The sequence below is a fragment of the Capra hircus genome, chromosome 14 (assembly GCF_001704415.2).
Source record: "Capra hircus breed San Clemente chromosome 14, ASM170441v1, whole genome shotgun sequence".
Taxonomy (NCBI): Eukaryota; Metazoa; Chordata; class Mammalia; order Artiodactyla; family Bovidae; genus Capra; species Capra hircus.
In genome coordinates this window covers 75,033,379-75,050,089 of record NC_030821.1, presented here as the reverse complement: position 1 = coordinate 75,050,089, position 16,711 = coordinate 75,033,379, and positions in this window count along the sequence as shown.

Genomic DNA, 16,711 nt, shown 5'->3' with positions numbered 1-16,711 from the left:
AACCCACTCCAGCATTCTTGCCTGGAGAATTGCATGGACAGAGGAGCCTGGCAGAATGCAGTCCAGGGGGTCGCAAAGAGTCAGACATGACTGAGCAGCTAAGCACAGCACAACATGTGAAGCAGAACAATAACACCAGCCATAAGAAGACAGATCTCCAACATCGCCACTGTCTGCCCCTGCCTCAGAGACAAGAGCATCTTTCCCAGAGGGAAGGACAGCAGAACTGTTTCAAGTGTCTAATGCTGTATGACAACTAACCTGGCATGTAGTGGCTTAAAGCAACAAGACCCATGCATTATCTCCCCCAGTTCTGTAGACCAAGGGTGCAGGAGCAAGTTGGTTGGGCAATTCTGACTCAAGCTCTCGCAGGATGCTCTCTGTTGGGTCTTAGCTGGAGTTCCAGTCTTCTAAGTGATGGACCACGGCCAGGAGATCCACTTCCGTGGAGGTTCACTCAAGTGGCCAGCAAGTTGGAACTGTCAAGTTGGTTTCTCTACATGTGAGCTCTCTGCAGAGCTGCTCAAGTGTCCTTCCAACATGGCAGCTGGCTTCTTTCAGAGAAAATGAGCTAAAAGGCCAAGAAGGAAGGTGCAACGCATTTTATTACCCAGGCTTGGGTATCACACACTGTCACCTCCACCATATTTAATGGATCACACAAGCCAGCCCTGATTCAACACAGAAAAGGACTACACAGGGTTCCAGGAGGCTGTAGTAGAGGCTGGCCACCACAGAAGCTCACCCTCCAGGGATCGTTTCCGAGGTAGCCAGGGCCTTTTTCTGTCTTTTTCTCTTTCTCTCTCTTCTTGTCCTTACTCTATTCTTCTATCCATCGTTTCTCCTCTATTCATTTTTATTTCATTTCATTTCAAGAACTATAATATCCACTTATGAAAAGATAAAATCTCTATTGCTCTCACCACCAGCAGCAATGAAGGACTAAGGTAAGCATGAAAGGAACATACACGGCTCAAAATATCTCTGAGAAGAGCGAAGAATGGACTCTGAATCTCTCAAATGCAAACACACTTGTGGGGATTCTCTAACAAAAACATCACAGCTGTCACTATGTAGCAAGTGTAATGACCAGGACTGGGTGACAGAAATTCTACCAGCCCTGCCCCCAAAGAACCAGACAACTCCATCGCTTTCTGGACAAGGACCTTCCCCAGGCAGACTGAAGCCTCACATGGTTCACCTCTGATTCCAAGTCTCAAGCAAGTTCATCTAATTATAGGGACCTAGGTCCCCTGCTGCTATCCTGGCTGAAAACAAGCCTCAGGATGAAAATTTTCCGGATTCTACCTTGAGAAGGCAGGAGTCAAAATGTGAAAAATAATTAGGATATACAGAGGCCATTAAAGAGGTATTGGACAGCTGCAAGTGACATATGTCAACTATGGAGATAAAATTAGCACAAAGAATATAAGCTAATGAGAAGGAGCAAGAAAAGCAAAGGTGCTTCCCATCCATGGCTGCCCACCCATACCCTCCAGGAAAATGCCCAGACAGTGCTGTTGATTGTCACTGGAAATGTGAGTACCTTGCATGCATGCTCAGTCACTTCAGTCGTGTCCAGCTCTTTTCAACCCCATGGACTGTAGCCCACCAGGCTGCTCTGTCAATGGAGATTCTCCAGGCAAGAAGACTGGGATGGGTTGCCATGACCTCCTCCAGGGGATGGAACCCACATCTCTTATGTCTCCTCCATTGGCGGGCTGGTTCTTTACCACTAGCACCACCTGAGAAGCCCATGAGTACCTTAGGGTTGTAGATATTCAAATCTATTATCTCACTTAATCTCACAAAACCCCAGTGAAGTTAACCAGCTTGGAGTGATGGGCTCAGAGAGAACAGACAAGATAGTTTGCCAGAGCTTTCACTAAAACTAGACACAGAAACATGAGCCTCCCTTGGCACTTGCATCTGCGTCTCTTCAGAGGGTCCCTATTACTTGTCTTGGTAGAAAACCTCAGCTTTTGTAGACTAGAGATGGGTCCTCCTTCATCTACAAGCACCCTGTTATAATGTCACATGGACTCCAGGCACAGAGATGTTTTTCTCTATCGAAATACATGCGTAGGTTTGTCTTCTCATTGCCTTTCACCGAAGCCAGCCATAACTACTGAAAAGAGCTGCCGGTGAGTGCAGCAGGGCCAGAGGAACAGGTGCAGTCGTCCTTTATCATTTTAAGTCCAAAGTTTCTTTCTGTTTGGCAGAAATCCCCAAATCGCATGATAACCTTGGTGATGGACAACATCCATGGAAGCCTAGAGAAGCTAGATAACTCCCCTCCACCACCCAGCAGCTGGGCAGTCACATGACTGCCCAGTAGGGCTTCCCATCTTGAACACTCAGTCCCACCTGGGTTCTCAAACGCCTTGCCTCCTATGGTCTCCATCATTTTTTTGAGCTTGGTTTTCACTCTTTTAACTAGCCAGCACCCTTCTCAAAGATTCCTCTCCTGGGACTTCCCTGGCCATCCAGTGGTTAAGACTCCACACTTCCAGCGCAGGGAACATAGGTTCAATTCCTGGTCAGGGAACTAAGATCCCATATGCCACAGGGCACAGCAAAAAGAATAAAAAATCCCTTTCCTGCCTTTTCCTTTTCTATACAGTGTTGGGTATGCAGAGACAATTTTACATCTGTAATGTAATGCTAGCCACTAAAGAAACCAAGGTTTTTGTTAGTCTGCCCAGCTTCATCAGGGCCAAAGGACAATTTTTGTCAGGCTTTCTGAAGGGCCTTATTATTTCAACAAACATTCATTGTTTGCATCTTTTGTATCAAATCCTCTTCGATGATGAAGACTCGGGGTTGACAACAATCACTTCTAAGAGTTTGCAATTAGAAGGATTCCAGTGCTATTTTAATGCTCTCCTCTGCTAGTGAAGAATCTGCCTGCAATGCAGGAGACCCGACTTTGATTCCTGGATCAGGAAGATCCGCTGAAGGTATAAGCTACCCACTCCAGTATTCTTGGGCTTCCCTGGTGGCTCAGCTGGTAATGTATCCGCCTGCAATGTGGGAGACCTGGGTTCGACAGCTGGATTGGGAAGATCCCCTGGAGAAGGGAATGGCTACCCACTCCAGTATTCTGGCCTCGAAAATTGCATGGACTATTCATGAGGTCACAAAGAGTTATACATGACTGAGTGAATTTCACTGTCACTTTGTGGCTCAGTGGTAAAGAATTCACCTCCAATGCAGGAGACTTTCAGGAGACAAGGGTTCAATCCCTGGGTCAGGAAGGTCCTCTGGAGGAAGAAATGGCAACCCACTCCAGTATTTTTGCCTGGAGAATATCATGAATAGAGGAGCCTGGCTGGTTACAATCCATGCGGTCTCAAAGAGTCAGACACAAAAACAACAGCAACAAAATGCCCACCACTATCTTTTCAGACACCTAGAAATCAGGTTAGAAATCACTGATCCAACCAAAACTACTTCCTTCGCATTAGGAGAAAAAAAAACCTAGCATCCAGAGAGATAAAGAGATTTCTCCAAAGTCATAACAGCAATTTCCCAGCACAGCTAGGAGCAGAAGTCAACTTCCCTGAATCCCAGGCTCAAAGCTCTTTCCACTTCATCACCTCACCTGCAGGAGATTTAAACAGCAGACATCATCTGCCCTTTGGTTGGTTTTTGCCAAATGGTCACCCCGAGATACTGGCAAGCAGACGAGTGAATGCCCAGTTAAGCCCAGCTGGGGTCATCTGAAAAACGGAACACTACCTGAGGAGGAAAAGAGTCTCTCGAGGTCCCAGGGAGACACCATGGAGGACAAGCTTGGAACCGGCAGCCCTAAAGAGAAATGGGAACAGCATGGAGACTTCCAAGCGCGCCAGTCTGCCTTTCCAGCACACCAGCCCTGGGAGCATATGGCCCATAATTAACCACCCAGAAGCCGGTTATTGGGCCACAAATGGAGAATTATGGCTTCAGGTGAGGATCGACAGCAGGATGCCAAGCCCTCAGAAGACCAAGAAAACCGCGTTTTCATGCAAAAATCTTCAGCAGTCATAAACGAAAGGAGGCAGACAGGGGCCGAGGGATGATGGCAAAGCACAAGGCTGCTGCTGCTGCTGCATTGGATGCTGCATACGTACTTCTGGAAGGTCCAGCGGAATCTCCCAGGCTTTCCGCATGGGCCCTGGGAACCACCCCTGCTTTACTGCAGGACAGCAACCTGAACATCCCCTCAGGGACACAGTTGAGCTTGGGCTTCCAGTGACATGCTTTTTCTGGTTGGGAAGATCCACCTTACACCTGAGAATTGGTCGAACAGAAAAAGAAAGTGAAGTTGCTCAGTTGTGTCCAACTCTTCGGGACACCATGGACTGTAGCCTACCAGGCTCCTCAGTCCGTGGAATTTTCCAGGCGAGAGTACTGGAGTGGGTTGCCATTTCCTTCTCCAAGGGATCCACTTTCTGACCCAGGGATTGAACCCAGGTCTCCCACATTGCAGGCAGATGCTTTACTGTCTGAGCCACTAGAAAATTGGTTGAAGTTCCTCTAAACAGGATTCCTTTGGACTCTGCTCACCGCACGTCATTCCCTTCCAGACCACTTGGAGGCGGTGAAGCGAAGCAATCAGGAACACAGTCTGGTGGTTAAATGCCTGAGGCACTCCACCTGGCTGTGTTATCACAGGCTCGTACTGCACTTCGGTGTAAAATGGGGAAAGTGTTGCTTGGAAAATGTAAGTTACTGCACTGAAAGCTCTTACAAGAGTATTTAGTACATCATACACATTCAATGGGCTCCCCAGGTAGCACTGTGGTAAAGAATCTACCCGCCAATGCAGGAGACGTGAGACTCAGATTCAATCCCTGGGTCAGGAAAATCCCCAGGAGGAGGGCATGGCAACCCACTCAAGTATTCTTGCCTGGGGAATACCAGGGACAGAGGAGCCTGGAGGGCTACAGCCTGTGGGGCCACACGACTGAAGCAACTTAGCTTGCACGTACTCATTCAGTCAAGATTAGCAGTTCCTATGAATAGTCCTGTTAATAGTCACAGAACAGCGACTTCCCTGATAGTTCAGTGGTTAAGACTCCACCCTCCTAAAGCAGGGGCCCTGGGTTCAATTCCTGGTCAGGGAACTAGATCTCACATGCCACAGCTAAAGAGCTCACATGTTAAAACAAAGAACTGGCACAGCCAAATAAATAAATATTAAAAAAGGAAAACAACTTAAAAAGGTTTTTTTAATAGAGGAGAAAAGAGTGTTCCTACCATAAGAGGCAATCAACCAGGTCTGTCCTGGGGGCTGCAGTTTGCTGGACCCCAGCGTTGAGGGATGAGCACTGAGCTCGTTATCACACAGCCATATCCCAGTTCTGCTTCCTCACCTGACCTTCCTGATGGTGCAAGTTACTCACTGTCTATGAGTTTGTTTTTTCCTTGGGAAAAAAAAAAAAAACTGGAGAAATAATAATGAGCTTCTTACGGGATTGTTGTCAGTCTTCACTGAGATATAGCATAAAATGGCTTTGGACACAATATCCCAAGTAATGAATTCTAAGTGTAGATAGTGGTGACTCTTTCTTCTCATGGAGGAAGAATCTGGCAGCTGGAAAGTATGAAATAGTCAGGGGAGAAATCAACTTTGGAATCGAAAAAGCCCTGGGTCCCACTCCTGACTCCATCGCTTAGAGCTGTGTGGCCTTGATTGCATTCCTCAAGCTCTCTGAGCTCCAGTCTCCTCATCTATAAAACACGGATGACACCCTCAACCTCATACTATATTTCAATGATATAAAAAGTACTTGACATATAGCAGACCAAAAAAAAAAAAAAGATAGCAATTATTTATCCCAGCGCCATCTTGATATATTTTTTCTATTTCAAATTTCTTTTTTTTTTTTTTTTTTTGGAGAAGAAACCAACGTTTTTCATCAAAAGCCTGCCTCCTCTCTGCCTCCAAAACATCTCTTTTGATCATTCCCCTGTGCTCCATCAACATAGCGGGCTCCTGCCTCCCGGGGGGGAAACCTTGTTGCAGGAAACTGGGGCAGCCCTTTGAACTGGCATTTTTTTTCCCCCATGCTGAGAAACAACATTGCATGGCGTGCTGGGAGTTGCTTGTTTCCTCCCCTTCATCCTTGGACTCTCTCTTTCTGGGTCTGAGGCTGACAAGGGACTGGTCCAGGGAGGGGCACTCTCTGCCCAGGCCTGGGATTGCAGCTGCAGGGGCCCAGGGCCCTCTGCGCTTTGTGGGCCAGGATGAAGGTCTGTTCCCGCCCGACATATCTCTGATCTGACATCAGCAGCCCTGACACAGACCAGGTTCTTGTCTCTCTGAAAAACTTTTCAGGTGGAGGCCTGTTTAGTGCTGAAGGAGACAAGATGGCTGAGGGGAGGGAAGGTGGAAGGCAGCCTTCTTCTGGCTGTCTGGTTCTCCTGCCTCTCGCAGGAGATGGATGGGCTGAGCTTTGCATCCCGAAGGTCAGAGCCAGGAGAGAGGCCAGAAACAGGAGAAGCCAGGGTGAATGCGAGCCCAGAGAAGTCGGGGGAGGGGGGGAGAGGAGGGACAGAAGGCTGGGTTTAGTCACTGAGTCTGATAAATGAGGGCAGAGCCTGAAGTCAGGACAAAGTGAGAGTCAGATGCCCTCAGTTCTCTTGTGTCGATTACTTTCCCTGAACCAGACACTGTTATGTGCTACTCTCTGGGGAGACAGCAGAGAATAAGATGAAACTCCTGTTCTCACTGGGTTTATATCTGCTGAAGATCCATAGCACTTGTGCCCCTACAGGGAAATCTGAGCTCAGAGAAGTGACGCAACCCATTATAAGCCACACAGTATGCTGTGAGATGCAAGCCCATGCCTCTCCGTCCACCTGGGAGTGTTCATTCCTTGCAGACGTCCAGAAAAAAGGGTGGTTTTCTCCGTCCTCTCTCAGAGTCGTTGACAGAGCTTCTCACTCTTCCTCTTTAACCACTGGTTGTTTAAAAACACCTTTAATGGCAGTTAATCCAATTGCAACAGTAACCACTCATTAGCATCTAAAGAGCAAGTTTTAGATCATGGTTCTGATTAGATTCTGTGGGTTGCAAGCAACAGAAAGTAGCTCTAGCTAACCTGAGCCAAAAAGAATCTTGTGGAAGGATATAGGGTAGCTCCAACAACCAAAGGCAAAGCTGAGCAGCCAGGCTTCAAGAAAACCAACAGTGACAGTGGCCAGTAGTGCTGGGTACCACCATCAGGAGAAATTGGCTACAGGCAGTTCCTGTTCCTCGGTTCCTATTTCCCCTTTGCATTGTGTATATTCTGCTTCCCATCACTTCACTTCAGGACTCAAATTCTTGGGGGAGAAAATGTGACTGGCCAAGTCCCATGCCCATATCTTTGACGTTCCCACTGACATTTCACCTCCTGGGGGAGCAATTTTCTCAAATGGGACTCCTGCTGCTGCTGAGAGGAGGAAGTAGAATGGCTGCAAGGCAGGAGCTTACAATCCCTTCTGTGACGATAATCATTAGAGAAGCTGTGGGGTGGCAAAAAAGAACAACAGACAGGAAGATGGACACTGATTCTAATTCTGGCTTTGCCTCTATGGGGCCCTCTTCCTCTCCTAGGTCTGGCCTGCCGTACGGGAGGTCTACTCTAACTGTGCTAGTCCATGATTCTTAAGACTTTGACTCCAGTTTTTCACTTGCATTTCAGATCATTCATATAACAGTCCTATTCATGTGCTTGGAAACTTGCTGTACAGTGGACATCATGATCAATATTTTCATGTATGTGTTTTAATGCTCTTAATAACAACAGGTGAGCTAGGTAGCATTATTCCCATTTTGCTGAAGAGTATTTGAGACAGAGAGGATAAGAGAGCGTCCAGGAATTTACAGCCAGGTCCTCCTGACTCCAAAGCTCCTGAATCTTGTCATCGGCAGCTCTGATTCTCTGATGGTTCTTTCTGTTTTCTGAAAATGCCCCCCCAGTGGAGGCTTGGGTCGGCAGTGGCCTGCTGCAGAGCTAGGGGCACTGAGTGCAGCAAGGTAGGCGTGGGACCTCTTGAAGGAAGTCGCCATTATCTTCATTACCTCCACTGTAGTTTAGCCTCAGGTCAAACAACAGGGAAGGAACATAGCCCCGCCCATTAACAGAAAATTGGATTAAAGATTTGCTGAGCATGGCCCCGCCCATCAGAACAAGACCGAGTTTCCCCCTCAGTCAGTCTCTCCCATCAGGAAGCTTCCATAAGCCTCTTATCCTTCTCCATCAGAGGACAGACAGAATGAAAACCACAATCACAGAAAACCAATCTGATCACATGGACCGCAGCCTTGTCTAACTCCATTAAACTATGAGCCAGGCCATGTAGGGCCACCCAAGAAGGGGGGGTCATGGTGGAGAGGTCTGACAGAATGTGGTCCACTGGAGAAGGGAATGGCAAACCACTTCAGTATTCTTGCCTTGAGAGCCCCATGAACAGCATGAAAAGGCAAAAAGATAGGACACGGAAAGATGAACTCTCCAGGCTGGTAGGTGCCCAATATGCTACAGGAGATCAGTGGAGAAATAACTCCAGAAAGAAGGAAGGGATGGAGCCAAAGCAAAAACAACACACAGTTGTGGATGTGACTGGTGATGGAAGTAAAGTCCAATGCTGTAAAGAGAAATATTGCATAGGAACCTGGAACATTATGTCCATGAATCAAGGCAAATTGGAAGTGGTCAAACAGGAGATGAACATTGACATTTTAGGAATCAGTGAACTAAAATGGACTGGAATGGGTGAATTTAACTTAGAGGGCCATTACATCTACTACTGTGGGCAAGAATCCCTTAGAGGAAATGGAGTAGCCATCACAGTCAACAAAAGAGTCCCAAATGCAGTACTTGAATGCAATCTCAAAAAACACAGAATGATCTTTGTTCATTTCCAAGGCAAACCATTCAATATCACAGTAATCCAAGTCTATGCCCCAACCAGTAATGCTGAAGAAGCTGAAGTTGAACAGTTCTATGAAGACCTACAAGACCTTCTAGAACTAACACCCAAAAAAGATGTCCTTTTCATTATAGGGGACTGGAATGGAAAAGTAGGAAGTCAAGAAACACCTGGAGTAACAGGCAAATTTAGCCTTGGCGAACAAAACAAAGCAGGTCAAAGGCTAACAGTTTTGCCAAGAGAACACATTGGTCATAGCAAACACTCACTTCCAACAGCCACAAGAGAAGACTCTACACATGGACATCACCAGATGGGCAATAACGAAGTCAGATTGATTATATTCTTTGCAGCCAAAGATGGAGAAGCTCTATACAATCAGCAAAAAAAAGACCAGGAGCTGACTGTGGCTCAGATCATGAACTCTTTATTGCAAAATTCAGACTTAAATTGAAGAAAGTAGGGAAAACCACTTGACCATTCAGGTATGACCTAAATCTAATCCCTTACGATTATACAGTGGAAGTGCAATAGATTCAAGGGATTAGCTCTGATAGACAGAGTACCTGAAGAACTATGGACGGAGGTTCGTGACATTGTACAGGAGACAGGGATCAAGACCATCCCCCAAAAAAAGAAATGCCAAAAAGCAAAATGGCTGTCTGAGGAGGCCTTACAAATAGCTGTGAAAAGAGAAGCAAAAGGCAAAGGAGAAAAGGAAAGATATACCTGTTTGAATGCAAAGTTCCAAAGAATAGCATGGAGAGATAAGAAAGCCTTCCTCAGTGACCAGTGCAAAGAAATAGAGGAAAATAATAGAGTGGGAAAGACTAGAGATCTCTTCAAGAAAATTAGAGATACCAAGGGAACATTTCATGCAAAGATGGGCTCAGTAAAGGACAGAAATGGTATGGACCTAACAGAAGCAGAAGATATTAAGAAGAGATGGCAAGAATACACAGAAGAACTATACAAAAGAGATCTTCATGACCCAGATAACCACTGTGGTGTGGTCACTCACCTAGAGCCAGATATCCTGGAATGCAGAGTCAAGTGGGCCTTAGGAAACATCACTACGAACAAAGCTAGTGGAGGTGATGGAATTCCAGTTGAGCTATTTCAAATCCTAAAAGATGATGTTGTGAAAGTGCTCAATATGCCAGCAAATTTGGAAAACTCAGCAGTGACCATAGGAATAGAAAGGGCCAGTTTTCATTCCAATCCCAAAGAAAGGCAATGCCAAAGAATGTTCAAATTACCACACAATTGCACACATCTCACATGCTAGCAAAGAAATGTTCAAAATTCTCCAAGCCAGGCTTCAACAGTACATGAACCGTGAATTTCCAGATGTTCAAGCTGGATTTAGAAAAAGCAGAGAAACCAGAGATCAAATTGCCAACATCCATTGGATCATTGAAAAAGCAAGAGAGTTCCAAAACATCTACTTCTGCTTTGTTGACTATGCCAAAGCCTTTGGCTGTGTGAATCACAGCAAATTGTGAAACTTTCTTCAAGAGATGGGAATACCAGACCACCTGACCTGCCTCCAGAGAAACCTGTATGCAGGTCAGGAAGCAACAGTTAGAACTGGGCATGGAACAACAGACTGGTTCCAAATAGGGAAAGGAGTACATCAAGGCTGTATATTGTCACCCTGCTTATGTAACTTATATGGAGAGTACATCATGCAAAATGCTGGGTTGGATGAAGCACAAGCTGGAATCAAGATTGCGGGGAGAAATATCAATAACATCAAATATGCAGATGACATCATCCTTATTGCAGAAAGCGAAGAGGAAATAAGGAGCCTCTTAATGAAATGAAAGAGGAGAGTGAAAAAACTGGCTTGAAAGTCAACATTCAAAAAACAAAGATCATGGCATCTGGTCCCATCACGTCATGGCAAATAGATGGTAAATAGTGAGAGACTTTATTTTGGGGGGCTCCAAAATCATGGCAGATGGTGATTGCAGCCATAAAGTTAAAAGACACTTACTCCTTGGAAGGAAAGTTATGACCAACCTAGACAGCATATTAAAAAGCAGAGACATTACTTTACAAACAAAGGTCTGTCTCGTCAAAGTTATGGTTTTTCTAGTAGTCATGTATGGATGTAAGAGTTGGACCATATAGAAAGCTGAGCAGTGAAGAATTGATGCTTTTGAACTGTGGTGTTGGAGAAGACTGTTGAGAGTCCCTTGGACAGCAAGGAGGTCCAACCAGTCTATCCTAAACGAAATCAGTCCTGAATATTCATTGGAAGGACTGATGCTGAAGCTGAAACTCCAATCCTCTGGCCACCTAATGCGAAGAGCTGACTCACTGGAAAAGACCCTGATACTGGGAAAGATTGAGGGCAGGAGGAGAAGGGGACAACAGAGGATGAGATGGTTGGATGGCATCACCAACTCAATGGACATGAGTTTGAGCAAGTTCCAGGGGTTGGTGATGGACAGGGAAGCCTGGTATGCTGCCATCCATGCGTTCACAAAGAGTCGGACACGGCTGAGCGACTAAACTGATGTTGCTAGCGGAATCAGCTCTAAGTTTTCTTGGAAAACCAGGTTTAAGACCTAGCTCTGCCCTGAAGTCACCATGTGAGCATGACCCTCTGTGCGACCATTTAATCACCAGGAGGAACCACAAGTCTGGCTCTGAAAACTTGCAGCGGGGGTGGGGAGATCAGATGTGCTTCCAGATAGAAAAATGCCTTATAGAGGGAAACCTTCCAACCAGTATAAGATGGTGCTTATCCTGCATGCATCAGACTTCACTGAGAGCAGAATTCTCAAAGTGTCTGAATTCTCTAAGCATTCAGAACTTGTGAAGAAGAAGAAATAGGTGTGTAGTTTTTGTGTTACTGGAAGCTCGAAGAGGGATTGGGAAATCGTGACTTCCAAATCTCACAGCTCTGAGTGTCTGTGGACAGCTGGGCCTGGAGATGATGTCATCTGGCGTGAGTGGGAAAGCCTCCCTTTAGCAAAAAGTGATTTGCAGGAAAGGAATTTCTGAATGCAGCGTGTGGGCACAGGACAGCCAAATGTTCCCTGGCGTTCACACTTCATCACCAGTGAAAATGGGGTCCCATTCTAACCATCCACAGGGGAAAAAGAATGTGAAACCACATAAACTATTTCCACTCTAATGTAAAACTGAGATCCCCCACGTGAACACACTTTGGAAAGCAGAATACAATAATCTGATGTGTACTCTTGTTACATCACGATTGGCAATGCAAAAGTGGACACAGGGCTAAGTCGCTTCATCCGTATCTGACTCTTTGTGGCCCCATGGACAGTAGATCACCAGGCTCCTCTGTCCATGGGATTCTCCAGGCACGAATACTGGAGTGGGTTGCCATGCCCTCCTCCAGGGGATCTTCCCCACCTACGCATTGAGCCCACGTCTTTTATGTCTCCTGCGTTGGCATGCGTTCTTTACTACCAGAATCATGTGGGAAGCCCAGAATTTCACAAGAGTGAACTGGCTAAATCAATGTTATGGTAGACCCACTTATTAGAATACTGTGATGCTCTTAAAGGGATGTTTTCAAAGACTTGTTAATGGAGTGAGGAGAAGTTAATAGTGTGAACGTCCGCATGTCCATGGCCGATCTCCAAAAGATATACGACTAACTGGGAACAGTGCTCTGGGAAAAGAAAGGGTGGCCCAGCAGACAGGGTTAGGAAAGAGACTTTGCATTGTTCCTGTTCTCAGAACTTTCGAATCTTCAAATGGAAAAGGGCCATAAATGCTCAGCGCAGGAAAGGAAATAGGACCCACACTAAGACACTATTATAAGATCTTAGCAACTTCCAGACAGGAAAAAAAAAAAAAAAAAAGAGGTCCTATGCAAGGAAATTGGAATCAGAACACCATCAGGCCATTTCCAACTGAATAAGCTAAATAAAGACATTTACAGATAGTTGCAGAGTCAAAAATTATCTTCTCTGTATCCCTTCTTGGGAAGTTACTGGAAGTTGGGCTTCAGCGTTCATGAAAGTAAGTCAAGAGGAAGACGGAAATCAAGTAAGTCAAGAGGAAGACGGGAGATCTAACACAGGCCAAGAAAAGAGGTAGAGAGAACAGCATTCTAGCCCAAAGGACCTTCACTCCAGAGCAGAGAGGGGCCAGGGTGCTCCTGGAGGGAGGTGTATAAATAAAAATTAAACAGGAAAATAAAATAGACTGAGGACCTGTGTGATGTTAGGTCCCTTGGGAAAAAGTAAGTCATAGCTCCTTATAAAGGTAAATAAACGAAACACATGAAAAGCCTTTTTTTATAGGAAAATACGCCATTTAACTCAGGGGTGGAAATCATCCACAGAGTCTTCACAATGCATGTGTTAGTTTGGGTCCTCTGGGAAGCAAATACTGTAAGACGCGCACAATACTTAATAGAGGAAACACCAGCAAAAGACAAAGGGAGGGAGTCGGCGGCAGAAGGCAGAGCCACCACTGGGAAGGAGAGAAAGTTAAGAAAAACTTGGCCAGGCTGTATTGTACAGAGTGAAGTAAGCCAGAAGGAGAAAAACAAACATCGTATATCAACGCATGTATGTGAAATCTTGAGAGACGGTCCTGATGAGCCTGTTTGCAGGGCAGCCATCAAGACGCAGACACAGAGAACAGACCTGTGGAACCTGGGGAGGGGTGGGGGGGCGGGAAGGAGAGGGTGGGACGAATGCAGAGAGCAGCATGGAAGCGTGCGTGTTACCACACACGAAATAGAGAGCCAGTGGCGTTAGCTGTATGACTAGGGAGCTCAAATCCAGTGCTCGGGGGCAACCTCGAGGGGCGGGATGGAGCGGGAGGTGGGAGGAAGGTTCAGGGCTGGGGGGCATACGTGTACCCATGGCAGATGTATGTTGCTCTGTGGCAGAGGCCAACACGATATTGTGGAGTCATTGTCCTCCAATTAAAAAATAAGTTTTTTTCAAATTGGCCAGGCTGATGGGGAGCCTTCTAGCCATGGTCTCCCACTAAAGGAGTCCCACACCTCGTCCGCCCAGCGCCCCTGCTGTGCTCCAGCTCCAGGTCCCGCTGCCTCAGTAACCCACTCACCTTCTTCTCAGTGGCCCAGGAATCTCTATGCTCTTTCGCTGGAACTGTTTCCCTGTTTCTTTCCCCTCTGAAGATTCAGCCTCCGCCCCCAACTCCACCAAGAAAGAACTGAGCCTTCATCCACTGGTCAGTTCCACCCTGGGGCAAGGGACGCCCATCCCTCTAAGACACGAAGCCTTCCGCTCTCTCTTAGGAAGGGGAACATACTCTCCTCCCCCGCCCAGAGAGAGCCAGAGCCCCAGGGAACTGTTGTACAAGTGGTCCGCGGTACAGTGCTCCACTGTGTTGGCCCAGGAGGTGCCATTCATAGCAACAGCCATCCTCGATGGAAGTGCTTATTAAAGGCCATTTCTAGAGAATCAAAATAAACTGAGGAAGGGCAGGACTTTCTCTTGGGCTAGACGTGGGGCTGAGAGGAATCCGCCCCAAAGCAAAGGGGGAAAAGACAATACGCCCATTAGTCTCTCAGTGGCTCATCCTGCGAACATTGAGCACCACCCTATCCAGGTACACCTCTAAGTACATCCGTTGTGTCACAGAATCTCCAAAACGACCCTGTGAAGTGGACAACATGTCATCGTTGGGCCCAGTCACTCAGTCATGTCCGACTCTTTGTGACCCCAAAGACTGTAGCCCCCCTGGCTCCTTTGTCCGTGGGATTGTCCAGGCAAGAATACTGGGGTGGGTTGCCATGCCCTCCTCCAGGGGATCCTCCTGACCCAGGGATCGAACTTACTTCTCTCGCATCTTCTGCACTGGCGGGTGGCTCCCTTACCACGAGTACCACCGGGGAAGCCCAAGACAACATTAGAATCCTCAGTGTGCAGGAAACGAAATCAAGAACTGGTTAAGTAATTAGTCCAAAACCACACACCTAGTAAGTAGAAGAGCTGGGTTTTATTTTTTTATTTTTTTGGCCCCACCTTAAGGCATACAGGATCTTAGCTCCCCAAACGGGGAGCGAACCCTTGCCTCCTGCATTGGGAGCATGGAGTCTTAACCACTGGACCACCAGGGAAGTCCCAAGAGATGGGATTTGAAACCGTGTCTGCTTGACTTCCCAGACCTCACTCTTTTTTTTTTCTTAATATATATATTTTATTGAAGTATAGTTTACTTACACCATTGCAGGTACACAGCAAGGTGACTCAGTTTTACTTGTAGACAGAGATTATTTTTCAGATTATTTTCCATCATAGGTTATTACAAGATATTGATGATAGTTCCCTGTGCTATACAGTAAAACTTTGTTGCTTGTTACATATCTATTTTTAAAAAATAGAAATCTAACATTCTATTCATACAAAGTCAAACAAGTGGAATCAAAATGTCATAAATGTTTTAGTTAGGCAAAAATTCTTAAGTTTTCTAAAATATATATATATTTATATATTTAAAATATATATTTATATATAATAATATATATGGTATGTATATATATATATACACACACACACAAAAGCTAGGCTTGAGAAAGAACATCAAAAAAAGAAGAGATGGATAAATCATAATATATAAACTAAATAATGGGAGCACTAAATATGAAATAGGAAAAATGAAACAAACTAGATAAAAGTAAAAGATCGTCATATAGCCCAGGTGTTTTTAAACACGGCTGCTTATTAGAAACATATCTGGAAATTTGAAGAAAAGAAACAATACCTGCCAGCCCTCACTCTTAACCTCTATGGGTGATAAAGTTATGCCAAGACTCAGCCTTGGGCAAGAAGGGATCAAAAGAAACCTACAAATGTGAGATGAAATCAATTTTTGCATAAAAATCCTGCCAAGGTCTCTTCCCAGAGTTCCGCAATGATGGGATCACACAGAGTGAGGAGGGGTCTGCATTTCAGAAATCTGACTGGAGTCCAGGAATAGCAGCTGCCTGCGCAGCTTTGGGCACTTTGCTTAAGGTATCAGAGCCTCTTGGTAAATGTCACATTGCTCTTGAAAATATGGCAGTTATTTTCAAAAATCTTTTGATATTGATTTCTAGTATAATTACAGACCCTGTATGATTTCAATATCTTTGTGTTAGTTGCTCAGACATGTCCAACTCTGTGTGATCCCATGGACCGTAGCCCACCAGGATCCTTTGTCCATGGGATTCTCCAGGCAAGAATACTGGAGTGGGTTGCCATTTCCTCCTCCAGGGGATCTTCCCAACCCAGGGATTGGACCCACGTCTCCCACATTGCAGACAGATTAAATACCTTTAGACCATGAAATTTTTGCACCTTGTTTCATGTCCCTGATACGTTCCAGTGTCTCCTAGTTTACAGTCTATGGGAACCTGAATAGAATTTGTATCCTACTTCTGTGTGAAAGGAGAAGGCGACGGCACCCCACTCCAGCACTCTCGCCTGGCAAATCCCATGGATGGAGGAGCCTGGTGGGCTGCAGTCCGTGGGGTTGCTAGGAGCTGGACACGACTGAGCAACTTCACTTTCACTTTTCACTTTCATGCATTGGAGAAGGAAATGGCAACCCACTGCAGTGTTCTTGCCTGGAGGATCCCAGGGATGGAGGAGCCTGGTGGGCTGCCGTCCAAGGGGTCACATAGAGTCAGACACGACTGAAGCGACTTAGCAGCAGCAGCTGTGTGAAAATTGTACAAATCTTAATTACGTTGAATTGGTTCATAGTGCTTTTCAGGTCTACTATATCCTTCTACTTCTCTGTATATTCATTCTATTAATTTTTGAGAGTGTGATATTGAAACTCCAACTATAAAATC